Here is a 17329-nt window from a genome sequence, read left to right as displayed (position 1 = left end):
CTGAGGAGCAAGCATCACAGATGCCAGACTTCAGCCAATTCAATTCACTCCATGTGATAATAAGAAATGGCTGAAGGCACTGGACGCTGCAAAGGCTATGTGCCCTGACAATATTCTGGCAATAGTACTGAAGACTTGTGCTCCAGAACTTGCCCCTGGCCAAGCTGTTCCAGTGCAGCTACAACACTGGCATCTACCCAGCAATGTGGAAAATTGCCCAGGTATGTCCAGTCCACAAAAAGGACAAATCCAACCCTACCAAATACTGCCCCATCAGTCTACTCTCGATCATCAGCAAAGTGATGGAAGAGGTCATCAACAGTGCTATCAACTGGCACTCGCTCAGCAATAACCTGCTCGGTTTGGGTTCAACAGAGTCACTAAGCTCCTGACTTCATTACAGCCTTGATCCAAACATGGACAAAAGAGCTGAACTCAAGAAGTGAGATGAGAGTCACTGCCCTTGAAAACGAGACAGCATTTGACCTAGTGTGGCTTCAAGGAGCCCTAGCAAAACTGAAGTCAATGGGAATCAGAGGAAAATTCTCAATTGGTTGAGGTCATATCTAACACAAAGGAAGATGGTTGTGGTTGTTGGAGATCAATCATCTCAGTCCTGAGACATCACTGCAGGAGTTTTTCAGGGTAGTGCCCTAGGCCCAGCTGTTTCATCAATGACAGTCCCTCCATTGCAAGGTCAGAAGTGGGGATGTTTGCAGATAGCTGCACAATGTTTAGCACCATTTGTGATGTCTCAGGTGCTGAAGCATTATGATCATATGCGGCAAGACCTGGACAATATCCAGGTTTGAGCTGATAAATGGCAAGTAACATTCGCAAGTGCCAGGCAATGACCGTCTCCAACAAGAGGGAATCTAACCATCACCCCTTTTCATTCAATGGCATTACCATTGCTGAATGCCCCACCATCAGCATCCTGGGGGGTTACCATTGATCAGAAACTGAACTGGACTAATCATATAAATATTGTGGCTACAAGAGCAGGTGAGAGGCGAGGAATCATGTGACAAGTGTCATGAAACTATAATGATTTTCATAATATTATTGTGGGTTATTGTAAAGAAGGTTTATAGGGGTGAATATGGGTGATTCTGTCTATGTGTGATTTAATTGAATTGGAATTATCAAAAGGAGTTAGGTGTAGAAGGGTACTTGAAATACTAATGAGTAAACATGGATGAGGTCTTAGCATATAAGGTGTGAAGGAAATTTGCATTTTTAGATAAGTGAAGGAGTTTTTCAGATTTCAAAGGGATGGTAGGATGTTTACAACTGGTAAGATAAGCAGGACAAGCAGTGTGTTTATTTTTCCCAAAAGGAAAGAGGTCATATTGGCAACATGAAAGACTTCTATATTACGGGGAAAGTAAATTTGCAAAGACAAATGGAACAATGAAATAATTAAAGAAAGAGAGACACATATAAAGAGGAACGAAAGGCTATGTCTAGCACTTGCTGGATGTAAGATCTAACAGGAGTGTGTAAAATAGCCTTGAAGAAGCCTCCAGCCATTTTTGCAAAAGTCTGCTATGTCCAGTAACTAAAGTTGGCAAAAAGCCTTTGGAATTCCACTGTCAAGTGAGTGCTTTGGTAACTTGCTGGCTTGCTTTTTAAATTTAAAATATATTTTGGACTGTTGCCTTAAAGGGGGTATGCAACACCTGCCCCTTCAATTCCTCTCTCCTCACCATCCAAGGGCCCAAACACTCCTTTCAAGTGAAGCAGCATTTCACTTGCATTTCCCCTAACTTAGTCTACCGCATTCGTTGCTCCCAATGCAGTCTCCTCTACATTGGAGAGACCAAACGCAAACTGGGCGACTGCTTTGCAGAACACCTGCGGTCTGTCCGCAAGAAAGACCCAAACCTCCCTGTCGCTTGCCATTTTAACACTCCACCCTGCTCTCTTGCCCACATGTCCGTCCTTGGCTTGCTGCATTGTTCCAGTGAAGCCCAGCGCAAACTGGAGGAACAGCACCTTATCTTCCGACTAGGCACTTTACAGCCTTCCGGGCTGAATATTGAATTCAACAACTTTAGATCTTGAACTCCCCCTCCCCCCATCCCCACCACGTTTCCTCCCCCTCCCTTTTTTTTTCAATAATTTATATAGATTTTTCTTTTCCCACCTATTTCCATTATTTTTAAATCTACAACTAATACCTTGTCTGTCTTTCCACCACACCCCCACTAGAGCTGTACCTTGAGTGTCCTGCCATCCATTCTTAATTAGCACTTTTCTTAGATAATATCACCACCTTCAACACCTCTTTGATCCTTTTGTCTGTGACATCTTTTGATTATCTGCTCCTATCACTGCTTGCTTGTCCCTACAACCACCCCACCCTCAACTTCTCTCCCCCCGCCCCCCACCTTAAACCAGCTTATATTTCACCCCTCTCCTAACTATACTTCAGTTCTGTTGATGGGTCATGTGGACTCGAAACATCGACTCTTTTCTTCTCCACCGATGCTGCCAGACCTGCTGAGTTTTTCCAGGTAATTCTGTTTTTGTTATGTAGCTGGGAGTTAGGCGAATTAAGAATTTTAAGATTTAGTGTAGCATTAAGCAACTGTAATCTTATGTATGTGCTTGAAATCTTTTCTTTTATTAATAAATGTTTTAATTTAATTTATAAAACCTCTAAAGGGTGTTAGTGGACTTGTTACTTTTAGATTCAAGCACATATCTCATAATAAATGCAATTTGCAAAACTGTTGTGATAGCGTGGCCAAGTTTCCCTTGTGGATTTGGTCTACCTGGCACATATCACCTGCTACGTCTTAACAAAATTGGGTGCTCTTTGCGAGATATTTGAAATTCCTTGATTGCTTTGGAGTTGGTGAATCTTGAGCCTAAGAGTACAAGAAGCACATTGAACTTAGGAGCTGGTGTTGAGGAATTTTAAAGTGGTGAGACTGCAAAAATGCCTTTATCCATAGCTAAGACATTTCTGGGAGTAGAGGACATAGCTCTGATTGGTTTACAAAAAGTATCTAAGGGTAAGTTAGCAGAATTGATGGATAAGTTACATTTAAGGTTAGCTATGGGACCATGGAACGTAGACATAATTGAAGTGGTAGCACAGCATTTGAAATTGGAAAGGATACCTGAGACTAGTGAGTCATAGCTGGAGGTACTGAGTCTTCAGTTACAAATGAAGAAGCTTGAACATGAACAAGCAATGGAAATGAAAAAACTTGAATTGAATAGAGGCAGAGGAAAAGGGAAAGGAAAGAGGAAGGGCATTTCAAAGGGAGCAAGCGGAAAGGCAGGAGAGAGAAAGAAAACAGGAAAGGGACTTGACACTGAAGAAATTAGCAATGGAGGAAAGAGTGAAGAAGCGGGAGATCTGGAAGTTAAAAAAGAGATCTCAAAGGCCGAGGGAGGCTCTGAGGATGAAATGATTACTTCCAATCTAAAGCCCAGTGGGGAGATGTTTAAATTTGTGCAGGCTCTTCTGAAATTTGAGGAAAGGGAGGTAGGGGCATTCATTGTTTTGCTTGAGGAGATAGCTAAGCAGATGAAACGGCCACAAAAAATCTGGACATTGCTTTTACAATCTAGGTTGGTAGGTAGAGATTTATGCTTCACTGTCAGAATAAGTATCAGTAGATTATGGTACAGGAAAAAAGGCTATTTTGAGTGTATATGTGTTGGTTCCTGAGGCATACAGGCAGAAATTTAGGGAGAAAAGGAAACAACCTGGTCAAACTTATATTGAGTTTGAGAGAGTAAAACGAAGTAATTTTGACTGGTGGATACGAGCATTAAAGATAGAGACAAGGTATGCAGCTCTTAGAGAAGTAATTATTTTGGAAGAGTTTTAAGATTCAATTCCTCCAGCAGTGAGAACTCATGTAGAGGAACAGAGGATTAAAACAGCAAGGCAAGCAGCAAAGTTAGCTGATGATTATGAGCTAGTTCATAGATCTAAACTTTTTTTTGGTCACCCTTTTAAATCTGAGAAGGATAGAAAGTGGGAAGGTAAAAGGAAAGTAGGTAGTCAAGGGGGAGAAAGAGCAGTTGGAAATTCTCAGGATGTTTTTTCTCAGGCCAGAAAGGAGGATCCTGAGGGTAGAAGTGACACTTGAAACTGAGGTGTTTACATTGCAATAAGGTTGGATGCACAAAATCAACGAGCAGAATTTTGCCGTTGGTGAGCAGGGGGCAGGGCCCGCTCGCCAATGAGTAAAATGACGCGGGATGACGTCGGACGGAACCCCCGACGTCATCCCGCCCCATTTAAATTTTCAGGAAGGCAGGGGGCATAGCAAAATCAGCTGTGCGCCCGCCAACCTGTCAATGGCCAATTGATACCATTGACAGGATCATTTAAACAATTAAAGGACCTGCCTGTCCACCCTTAAGGTTGGCGGGCAGGCCAGGAGCCCTGGTGGGCAATAGGAGAAACATGAAACCTCATCCAGCGGCAGGATGAGGTTTCATACAGGGCTCTAAAAAGTTTAATAAAGTTTTACTGTAATTTATGAACATGTCCCATCTCATGTGACATTGTCACATGAAGGGGCCATGTTAGGGAATTTTGTTTTTTCTATTTTTAATCTTTTTAAATGTGTAAGCGATCTCCCTGAGGCTGCACTTAGCCTCATGGAGATGTGCGCTCTTTCGTGCATGTGCACGAAAGAGCGCACTCTCGCTTTTGGGGAATCACCCCCGGCCCACACAGGGAGCACATAGCGCTTCCCGGCAGATGTCACACTGGGCGGGCCTTAATTGGCCCACCCACGTAAAATGGCAGCACGGTCCGCTTCTCCGGCAGGGATCGGCTCCCCGCCCACTGGAGGTTGGGTTGGGCCCATCTGCCCGGCAGGCAGAAAATTCTGCCCAACGTATTGGAGGTTACAGGGAAAATCTGCTGCAGTAACCGGAATGCAGAAAAGTTCTGGAAATAAGAATACAGTGGGTTCTAAGACCCAGGCTCAGGAAAAAAACAATGGTTTGTGTACAGGTGAAGCAGGAAGAATCAGTGATAGGTAAAGAAGTGGAAATGCGTTCACAACTTACCCAAGGGAGTGCTGAAGGGCAGGTTACAGAAATGTTTAAAGATTTTGTATGTGAAGGGGAGGTCTTTCCATGTGTACAGGGTGGAGTAGGCAAAGATACTAAAATTTTAAGAGACACAGGAGCTAGTCAATCCTTAATTTTATGGATGGTAGCATTTGTTGTTGAGGGGGAATATCGCAGGTAAAAGTGATTTTAAAGGGAATTAATTGAAAAAAAAAGTATTAAGACCATAAGACGTAGGAGCAGAAGTAGGCCATTTGGCCCGTCGAGTCTGCTTCGCTATTCAATGAGATCATGGCTGATCTGATAATCCTCAACTCCGCTTTCCTGCCTTTTCCTCATAACCCTTGATTCCCTTACTTATTAAAAATCTGTCTATCTCAGCCTTGAATATACTTAACGCGCCAACCTCTACAGCCCTCTGCAGTAAAGAATTCCACAGATTCACTACCCTCTGAGAGAAATTCCTCCTCATCTCTATTTTAAATGAGCACCCTATTACTCTGAGATTATGCCCTCAGGTCCTAGACTCTCCCACAAGGTGAAACAACCTTTCAGCATCTATCCTGTCAAGCCCCCTAAGAATCTTATATGTTTCAATAAGGTCACCTCTCATTCTTCTAAACTCCAATGAGTACAGAAACCAACCTACTCAACCTTTCCTCACAAGAAAGTCCCTCCATACCCGGGATCAACCTAGTGAACCTCCTCTGGACTGCCTCCAATGCCAGTATATTTTTCCTGAGATAAGGGGACCAAAATTGCTCACTGTATTCTAGGTGTGGTCTAACTAGTGCCTCGTATAGTTTTAGCAAGACTTCCCTATTTTTATACTCCATTCCTTTTGAAATAAAGGCCAACATTCCATTTGCCTTCCCTATTACCTGTTGAACTGGTATGTTAGCTTATTGGAATTCATGCACAAGGACTCCCAAATCCCTCTCTGCTGCAACCTCCTGCAGTCTTCCTCCATTTAAATAATATTCAGCTCCTCTATTCTTCCTGCCAAAGTGCATAACCTCACATTTTCCCACATTATATTCCATCTGCCAAGTTTTTGCCCATTCACTTAGCCTGTCTATATCCCTCTGTAGACTCCTTGTGTCATCCTCAAACTTGGTGATAGTACGTTCACTTCCCTCATCTAAGTCATTAATATATATTGTAAATAATTGAGGCCCCAGGACTGATCCCTGTGGCGCTCCACCAGTTAAAGACTACCATCCCGAAAATGCCCCCCTTATCCCACCTCTTTGTCTTCTATTAGTTAACCAATCCTCTATCCATGCTAAAATACTATCCCCAACACCATGGGCTCTTAACTAATTAAGTAGCCTTATGCGGGGTGCCTTATTGAATGCCTTTTGTAAATCTAAATATATTACAACTGGTTTCCCTTTATCCATCCTGCTTGTTACCTCCTGAAGAATTCTAATAAATTTGTTAGGCATGATTTCCCCTTCATGAAGCTGTGCTGACCCTGCTTGGTTGGATTACATATTTCTAAATGCTCTGCTATTACATCCTTTATAATAGACTCCAACATTTTCCCAGTGACAGATGTTAAGCTAACTGGCCTATAGTTACCTGCTTTTTTCTGTCTTCCTCCCTTTTTGAATAAGGGTGTTACATTGGCAGTTTTCCAATCCTCTGGGACTTTTCCAGAATCTAAGGATTCTTGGAAGATTACTACCAGTACATCCACTATCTCTGTAGCTACTTCCTTTAATATCCTAGGATGCAACCCATCAGGTCCAAGGGTCTTATTGGCCATTAGCCCCAATAGTTGCCCTAGTACTTTTTCTCTAATGTTAGTTATTGTATTTATTTCCTCTTCCACTTTTTCCCCTTGATTATTTAGTATTTTTGGAATGTTATTAGTATCTTCTACTGTGAAGACTGAAGCAAAGTATTTATTCAACTCCTTTGCCATTTCCTGGTTCCCCATTATTATTTCCCCAGCCTGATTCTCTAAGGGGCCTATGTTCCCTTTGGCCCCTCTCTCCCTTTTTATATATTTGAAGAAGTTCTTACTGTCCATTTTTATATTACTTGCTGGTTTACCCTCAAAGTTTATTTTCTCCCTCTTTTTATTTTTTTGGTCATCTTTTGTTGGTTTTTAAAGCTTTCCCAATCCTCTGGCTTACCACTAATCTTTGCCACATTGTATGTTTTTTCTTTCAATTTTATACTGTCCTTAACTTTCTTGGTTAACCATTGTTGGTTTATCCCCTTCTTTGAATCCTTCTTCCTCATTGGGATATATCTTTGTTGAGAGTCATGAACTATTTTCTTAAACATCTGCCATTGTTCATCAACCATCTTTTCTGCTAAACTGCTTTCCCTGTCCATTCCAGGTAACTCTGCCCTCATTCCATTGTAATTACCGTTATTTAAGTTTAGCACAGTTGTTTCCAACCCAAGGTGCTCACTCTCAAACTGAATGCTAAATTCTACCATGTTATGGTCACTGTTTCCTAGGGGATCCTTTACTGGGAGATCATTTATTAAACCTGTCTCATTACACATTACCAGATCTAAAATAGCCTGATCCGTGGTTGGATTCACAATATATTGTTCTAAGATAATGTCCCGCATACACTCTATGAATTTCTGCTCATGTCCAGCTCTGCCAATTTGATTTTCCCAATCTACATAAAGGTTAAAGTCACCCATGATTAATGTACTGCCTTTTTTACATGCCCTCATTATCTCCTGATTTATTCTCTGTCCTACAGTATAGCTACTGTCAGGGGGCCTACAGACTACTCCCACCAGTGTCTTCTTCTCCTTGATATTTCTTACCTCCACCCATATGGATTCTACATTTTCCAATCCAAGATCCTTTCTTGTTATCATACTTATCCCTTCTCATACTAACAAAGCTACCCCACCACCCTTTCCTCCCTGCCTGTCCTTTCGAAAAGTCACATACCCCTGAATATTTAGTTCCTAGCTTTGATCTAGTAACCATGCCTCCATAATGACTATAAGATCACACCCATTAACCTCTATTCATGCAGTTAATTCATTTATTTTATTCCGAAAACTATCTGAATTTAAGTAAAGAGCCATTAATTTTGCCTTTTTACCATTTTTTCCCATTTTGACCCTATTTGCTGCTGTTTTTTTATGTTTGCACACTCTGTCCCTTCCTGTCAGACTCTGGGTATCGTTTCTTAAATAACTGCCCTGCAAGGCTTCCATGTCCTTTTGCTTTGCAAGCCTACATATCCCCTTTCCCCACCCACCCCCCCATCCTCTATTTAGATTAAAGCCCTCTCTATAGCTCTAGTTAATCAGTCCGCCAGGACACTGGTCCCAACACAGTTCAAGTGAAGCCCGTACCACTGGAACAGCTCCCTTCTACCCCAGTACTGGTGCCAGTGCCCCATGAACTGAAACCCATTCCTCCCACACCAATCCCTGAGCCACACATTTAACTCCTTGACTTTTTTTACCCTATGCCAGTTTGCCCGTGGCTCAGGTAGCAATCCCAAGATTATTACCTTGGAGGTTCTGCTTTTTAACTTAGCTCCTAACTGTTCAAATTCTTTCAGCAGAACCTCCTTCCTCATCCTATCAATGTCGTTGGTACCAACATGGATGAAACAACTGGATCCCTGCCCTCCCACTCCCAGTTCCACTCCAGCCCTGAGGAGATGTCCTTAACCCTGGTATGAGGCAGGCAACAAAGCTTTTGGGATGCATGCTCATGGCTGTAGAGAACAGTATCGATCCCCCTAATTATTCTGTCCCCTACCACTACTACGATCCCATTTCCTCCCCGCACTTGAATAGCTCCCTGTCCCACAGTGCCATGATCAGTTCACTCATCCTCCCTGTAGTCCCCGCTCTCATCCACACACCTTGCAAGAAACTGTAACTGTTGGACAGTTGCAGGGACTGAGGCTCCTTGACCGCCACCCCCTGAATCCCCACACCTGCTTCACCTGCACTCACACCCTCCTGTCCCTTATCACAGACCAAGTTTGAATTACCCAATCTGAGGGGTGTGACCACCTCCTGGAGCAAAGTGTCCAGGTAACTTTCCCCCTCCCTGATGTGGTGCAATGTCTGCAGCTCGGATTCCAGCTCCTTAACTCGGATCCGCAGTTCCTCAAGCTACAAACATTTGGTACAGATGTGTTCGCTTTGGATCACCTTGGTGTCTAGCAGCGCCCACGTGCTGCAGCAGCAACACATCACCCGTCCTGCCACCGCTATCATATTTTATTTTATTAATTAATTACTCTAGTATCCCCACACTTACACATTATTATAATTTTTTTTAATACACACCAGTATCGATCCTATACTTAACAAGCTATCTTTAAGAAAAGAGGGAAAAAAGGCTAGGGATCTAAACACAAACTAAAGGCTAGAAATGCTCACCAATCCTACTCACCAATCAGCTGCTTTCTGCGCTCTTTTCCCTTTCACGTTCTTTAATGGTCTCACACCCTTCTCTCACTCTCTCACTGTTAAAGGTCCCGCTCCTCTCACACTCTTTCGCTGTAAATGACCACGCTGTTTCTCTCATACAACCATTGCCCCTTGATATTCAATGGCATTACCATCACTGAATCTTCCACTATCAACATCCTGGGGGTTGACCAGAAACTGAATTGGACTAGCCATATAAACACTGTAGCTACAAGAGCAGGTCAGAAGCTAGGAATAGTGCGATGAGTAACCCACTTCCTGACTCCCCAAAGCCTGTCCATCATCTGCAAGGCACAAGTCAGAAGTGTGATGGAATACTCCCCACTTGCCTGGATGAATGCAGCTCCCACAACACCCAGGAATCTTATACACCATTCAGGACAAAGCAACCTGCTTGATTGGCACCACATCCACAAACACTCACTCCCTCCACCACCGAAGTTCAGTAGCAGCAGTGTGTGCGATCTACAAGATGCACTTTAGGAATTCACCAAGGCTCCTTCGACAGCGCATTCGAAACCCATGATCAGTACCATCTAGAAGGACAAGGGCAGCAGATAGATGGGAACACCAGCACCTAGGAGTTCCCTTCCACACCACTCACCATCCTGACTTGGAAATATATAGACTCTCACTGTAAATAACCATGCTGTTTTTCTCTCACCCTCACCCTGTAAATGACCACGCTGTTTCTCTCACACTCTCTCGCTGTATATGATCATGCTGTTTCTCTCCCACTCTCTCGCTGTAAATTACCATGCTGTTTCTCTCACACCCTCTCGCTGTAAATGACCATGCTGTTTCTCTCACATTCTCTCGCTGTGAATGGCCCTGCTGTTTCTCTCTCACTCTCTCACTGTAAATGGCCCCGCTATTCCTCTCACACTCTGTAAATAGCCCCGTTGATTCTCTCTCACTCTCTCTCTGTAAATGACCACGCTGTTTCCCTCACACTCTCTCTCTGTAAATGGCCCTGCTGTTTCTCACACACTCTCTCACTGTAAATGTCCCCACTCCACTCACACTCTCTCCCTGTAAAGGACCCTGCTGTTTATCTCTCACTCTCTCTGTGTAAGGTTAATTTAAAGAGTAAGTTGAAAACAGGTGAGGTGATTGTTGGAGTAGTGGGAAAATTGCCCATTGCAGAGGTTCAATTTATTTTAGGTAATGATATAGCTGGGTCACAGATGTTGGTGATGCCTGCAGTTGTCAAGCAGCCTCCGGAGATGCATTCAACAGGAGTGTTGCAGAAAGAGCATCCTGGATTGTATAGTAATGAGATCACAAACTCACAGCTTAAAACAGGCAAAGGAGGAATTTAAAAGGCAGGGAAAAGATGCTGATACTCAATTGGCTGACACTACCTTTGATAAGATTGTTCAGGGAGAAAGAATGGAGGAGTATGAAGCTGAAGTGTTTAGCTCAAGGAAGTTGGTAGAGTTACAGCAGAAGGATCCACGAATAAAGCAGTTACATCAGACAGCTTACTCAGAGACTGAGGCAGCATGTATTCCAGAATGTTATTACTTTCAAGGTAATTTGTTAATGAGGAAGTGGACACTGTCTCATGTTTCAGCTGATTAAAAATGAGTGGTAGTGCATCAGATAGTTATACCACCTGGGTACAGAAGTGAGATAGTGAGAGTAGCTCATGAAATTCAAATGGGGGGACATTTAGGAATTAAGGAGGTTCAGGTGAAAATACAAAAGCATTTTTATTAGCCCAGACTGCATAGAGATGTAGTTAAATTCTGTAGAACATGTCACATGTCAAATGACAAGAAAACCTCAAGCAGTGATTAAGCCGGCACCTTTGATTCTGATTCAAGCATTTGAGGAACCTTTAACTAGGGTCATGATTGATTGTGTAGGACCCCTCCCCAAGACTAAAAGTGGAAATCAGTACTTGCTGACAATAAATGATGTACCTACAAGGTTTGCAGAAGGGATACCTTTGCGAAATACTACAGCAAAGATAATTGTGGAAGAGCTGACTAAATTTTTTACCAAATTTAGTTTTCCAAAAGAAATACAATCAGATCAGGGTTCAAATTTTATATCACAGCTGTTTAAGGAAGTAATGAACAGCTTGGGGATGAAACAGTTTAAATCATCAGCCTATCATCCTGAATCACAAGGTGTTTTTGGAAAGATGGCATCGGGCTTTGAAAACTATGATGAAGGCTCATAGTCAAGACCATCCACGGGATTGGGATGGAGAAATTTCATTCTTATTATTTGCTGTTAGGTAGCGAATTGACAGAATTTAGTCCTTTTGAATTATGGTCATGAGGTAAGGGGACCACTAAAGTTGGTTCAAGAGAAGTTAGTGGATCAACATTTGGAAACTACTCTCCTGGATTTCTCAGAGAAAGATTGAACAGAGCATGAGTTAGCTAAGGAACATTTAAAGATATCACAGCAGGTGATGAAGGCGAAGGCAGATAACAGAGTCACAGCTCATAGCTTTGTTGCTGGGGGGAAAAGTGTTAGTTTTATTACCAGTATTGGGTGAACCATTAAAGGCCAGGTTTAGTGGGCCTTACAGGATTGAAAAGAAACTGAGTGAAGTAAATTATTTAATAAATACTCCAGATAGAAGAAAGAATCAGAGGGTGTATCATGTAAATATGCTTAAATGTACTTTGACAGGGAAGATGGCCAAAATGAGGCATTAGTGGTGGTAGATGAAGAGAAAGAGGTAGAAATGAAGGATCCTGAAATTGATTTTCCTCTAATCAAATTGGATAATGAAGGGGAGCTTAAAAATGTAAATGTAATATTGAGTTACCTTCCACACAAATGTCAGAGTGATTTGGAGAAGCCACACAAAGCTTTTAGTGGGAATAAACTAGGGAGAGCAAATGTAGCTACACATGATGTGAATGTAGGTGATGCAGTTTCAATAAGGCAACATCCTTATGGATTAAGTCCAACAAAATTATCACAAGTACAGACAGAAAATGAATTCATGCTTCAAAATGGCCTTATTGTAGACTAGTTGCAGTAACTGGAGTTCACCTATTGTGTTGGCACTGAAACCGAATGGAACACAAAGACTGTGTGTGGATTATTGAAAGGTGAATGCAGTGACAAATGTAGATTCATATCCTATACCATGGTTAGAAGATTGCATTGAGAAAATGGGACAATTAAAGTTTATCACAAAGATTGACTTGCTGAGAGGATATTGGCAAGTACCTTTATCGGAGAGAGCAAAGGAGATATCGGCTTTTGTGATGCTAGGTGGACTATATCAGTTTAAAGTTATGCCATTTGGTATGAAAAATGCACCAGCAACATTTCAAAGACTGACAAACAAAGTAATTGCAGAGTTGAGCAATTGTGCTGTTTATATTGGCAACTTGCTAGTTTTCAGTCAAACATGAGAGGAGCATTTACAACATCTGAAGAACTGTTTGATCAACTGCAAGAAGCTAATTTGGTGGTGAAATTGGCTAAGGGTGAATTTGCAAAAGCTCAAGTTACATATCTAGGCCATACCATTGGCCGTGGTAAGGCGGCTCCGAGATGTGAAAGTAAAAGCCATCACGAATTTCCCAGTGCCTACAACAAAACAAGAAGTTTTGAGATTTCTGGGCATGAGTGGATTTTACTGAAAGTTTGTACCAAGTTTTAGCCAAGTGGTTGCTGAACTGTTAAAAAAGAACAAGAAGTTTCACTGGACACAGGAGTGTCAGAAGGCATTTGACTGTTTAAAAACTGTATTGCCTATGACACCAGTTTTGGCAGTGCCTAATTACACCAAACAATTTAAGTTGGCAGTTGATGCAAGTAATGTAGGCATGGGTGCTGTACTGTTGCAAGAAGATGAAACTGGAATCGAGAACCCGAGGGGATATTTTTCACAAAAGCTGAATGTACAACAGAGAAGATATTCAACTATTGAAAAGGAGACTCTGGGTCTGGTATTAGAATTGTAGCATTTTGAGGTTTCTGTTGCAAGCAGTTCTTCAGAAACAATTGTTTATACAGACCACAATCATTTAAAATTTCTGGACAAATTTCAAGACTGAAATGTGAGCCTGTTCAGTTGGAGTTTATTACAGCAACTGTTTAATTTACAGATTATACATGTGGCTGTACAAGAACATCTAATTGCAGATGCATTGTCGAAGGTTTAAAGCTCTAAGGAAATAGGACATTTAAAACCTGGACTCTGGATTGAAATGACCTCTGTTGAATTTGTATATATTGTTATGTTAATGCATGCACATGGTAATGTAATGGTTTGTGTATATAGATAACTATAGAAAGTAATGTAAGATGGGTTGAGAAAATGAAGCCATCTTATAAAATTATGTCAAAAATATGTTATGAAGGCCTCGTGCTCATTGATAATCTCACTTCTAAATACAACACAATCCTCTGCTATGCAGCAGGGGAATATCCAGGGCTGTGTCCATGGGTTACTGTTTGCTGTTCCTCAGGTGCCATCTCCATTTGTTTCTCTTGTGTTTGTTGTTTTATCTGGTGCCATTGAGTTTGTAATACCACCTGCTCTGAAGTGCCCTCTCTCTGGCTTCCACCAGTTACTAATACCTCGGCTTGATAAGGCCTAGAGAACGAAGTCAGATTACAAGGGTTTCTGGGTGGAATGCATTATAAGAAAGGAAAAATGCCAATATATCATACTGTATAATAGACAATCAATGGGCTTCTCTAGATTACAACCCAGGTGGTGAATACAAATACTCTGATAATTTGCATTAGAATGGATGGAATTTGACTGCTGTATTTTGAGGATCATGACATGTAAAAGACCACCAAGGTAATGCTGTAAATCAACAGGACAACAGATTTATTGACATGAAGCATCTGGATTAATTATTCCTCCCAGGTGTTTCATTATTAGTTATGTTGAGAGATGCATAACTTCCAGTATACCAGACTCCCCCATATGAAGCTGTGATTTCTTCAATTTAGCAGTCTGCAACACCAAAATCAACCTGATTATACATCTAATTGTTGTTGTATAGCTACAAACAGTCTGAACCCGTAAGACCAGCAGCAACACAAACTTGAATTTATTGTGCCTTTAATCACAGAATTGATAAAGGGCTCAAGGAGGCCATTCAGCCTGTGCTGGCTCTCCAAATGAGCTGTGCACATAGTGCCATTCCCCCACCTTCCTTTTCAAATAATAATCCAATCCCCTTTTGAACCTGCCTCTACCATACCCTCAGGCAGCGCATTCCAGATCTTAACCACTCACTGCATTCAAAAGTTTCTTCTCATTTCTCCATTTGCTTCTTTTGTTAATTAGCTTAAATCTGTGCCTTCTCGTTCTTGATCCTTCCACCATTGGGAAGAGTTTTCCCACATCTATTAGACCCCTCATGACCTTGAATAACTCTATCAAACCTCCTTTCAACATTACCTCAGCAAGAAAAACAGTGCCAATGTCTCCGATCTATCTATGTAACTGATACGAGGGATTTATGTACTCTCGCTAATGCCATCACATCTTTCCTAAAGTGTGGTGCCCAGAACTGGATGTGATTCTCTAGCTGAGGCTGAACCAGTGTTTTATACAAGTTTAACATAACCTCCTTGCTCTTGTACTCTATGCCCCCATTAATAAAGCCTAGGATACTGTATGCTTTATTAACTGCACTCTCAACCTGTTCTGCCACCTTCAACGATTTATGCACATATACATCCACATCCCTCTGTTCCTGCAGCCCCTTTCAATTTGTACCCTTTATTTTATATTATCTTTTTAGCGTTCCTCCTACCAAAATGAACCACTTCACACTTCTCTGCATTGAATTCCACCTGTCACTTGTCCGCCCATTCCACCAACTTGTCTATATCCTTCTGAAGTTCCACACCATCCTCCTCAATGTTCACGATGCATCCAATTTTGTATCGTACTCAAATTTTGAAATTGTGCCCTGTACAATTGGATCCAGGTCACTGATATAAAAAGCAAAGAAGGAAATAATAGGAAGCATGGTTAAACATTTGGCAGGTTTTGCCTATAACATGTGTGTTAAAGGTGTTTAGTTTCTTCCCATTTGGATTTCTCGTTAGTATTATGCTGTTACAACACAAAGGGCAAGAGTATATGCTAATAGTTTCATACAACTACCTCCTGTTATTAATCTGAGATCAATATTCATCTTTCACGTTGTTTACTCGTGCACAAAATGCAGTTTCACAGGAAAGTCTTCTAAACAGGATAATTTTTTTCACATTTCTTTTCACTCATAGAAAGAAAACTCAGAGTAGAAGTAAGATGGGCTGAAATATCTGTTACTAATTTTACCATCCTCCCTCATCTGTTTGCATAGGTTTGCATTACTTTTAAACAGAACAACCAGAGGGTTCTATGAAAACAAACTATCAGCCCATGATTCTTTTCTCTACATTAAAACAGTTGGTTTGGGAGAACTGGAATGTGGAAAAAATATTTTTAATCAAAGAAGTGAAAACAAATGACCATTTGTAATTTTCAAATTCCATGTCAAAAACGAATGCCAGCATCCATTAGAGCAGCTGCTCTCTTTGACCGCAGTATATCTTTCTTCTTTCTGTGAAAGCTACTCTCTGTTTCCTGTCTGTTTTGCAGATTGGAAGTTATTTTCCTCTTGGCCCCTTAGACACAAACCAGAACTAATGTCAAGATTTTTTTTTCCCTTTCTTTTCTTGAATCACTGCTGATGCCAGGAACAAAGACAACTGCTCGAGCTCGCTTGCTGATGCCATCGCAGTGAAACTATCCCATGTACTCAGTGCTGCAGCTGGCTGCACAATGCTTCATTTTAATTCTGTCAAAGGGGCCCCACTTAAAACATGAATCTATCTCTTCTCTCCTCGGTTACTGATTGACTTGCTGAGCATTGACTGCTTTTGTTTCAAATTTCCAGTGCCTGCAGTTTCTTTTTTTGCTTCTGGCCACATTACCTTCAGTGACAATGGCTGCACTGGGATATAAATGTATAGATACAGCTTGCATACAATAACTTGATCTTTCCCAATGCAACATTTCAAAGTTCAAGGACACATAAGCATAATACCCTGAAACCACTCATTGCCAGTTCCCAGGTTATTAACAGCAACAGCCATCTGGGCTTGCTGGAATAGAGAAACCTGGAGAGTTCATAAGGGAAGTGCATGGGAAATACTTTGTGATTATTTTGGCAGGTACTGCTGGTTGGTTTGAAAGTAGAGGTCAATCAAGTGAGGGTGGTTATGAAACAGATCCGGATACTGAGTACAGACCATCAGTACAAATGAGTCAGTGAGAGCAAGCCTCAGGGGAAACAGTACCAGAGACCAACAGGTAAAAGTAAAGGAACAGACCGAGTTCTGGAGAAGAGCAGCCGAGTAGAGAGAGGGCAAGCGTTAGGGAGCGTGGCGAAAAAAAAACCATACATGACATCAGCGCACTGGAATGCGCTGACTGATGAGTTTTTTTTATAAGCCTTTGGTTTCTTTTTGGTAAGTTTAGTTAGTCTAATAAATAGACGCATGTCCCATGGAGTCCACAGCTTGTTCTATGTGGGAACTCCAGGGTACATGTACAGGAAGTGTTGTTAGCTGGAGGGCTCTAGCTCTGGCTTTTGGAGCCGTAGCTGCAGGTGGTGCCACTAAGGTGCATCCACAAGGCTGAGAGTTTCATGTGAAGCACATTTCTGGATGTGGTCACCTGGCAGCTTAAGGGTATGCAGGCATAGAGGGAATGGGTGATCCCCATTGGCAGCCTAGAAGGACCAGGCAGGTAGCACAGGAGGCCCTTGAGGCCCTGAGTGCATCTCGGTCTCTAACTGGCATTCAATTCTAAACACTGGTGAGGGTGATGGTTCCT

Source organism: Cetorhinus maximus, chromosome 1 (assembly GCF_964194155.1).
Source record: "Cetorhinus maximus chromosome 1, sCetMax3.hap1.1, whole genome shotgun sequence".
NCBI classification, from domain to species: domain Eukaryota; kingdom Metazoa; phylum Chordata; class Chondrichthyes; order Lamniformes; family Cetorhinidae; genus Cetorhinus; species Cetorhinus maximus.
The sequence above is the reverse complement of the archived record's forward strand: the minus strand, read 5'-3'. Positions refer to the sequence as shown.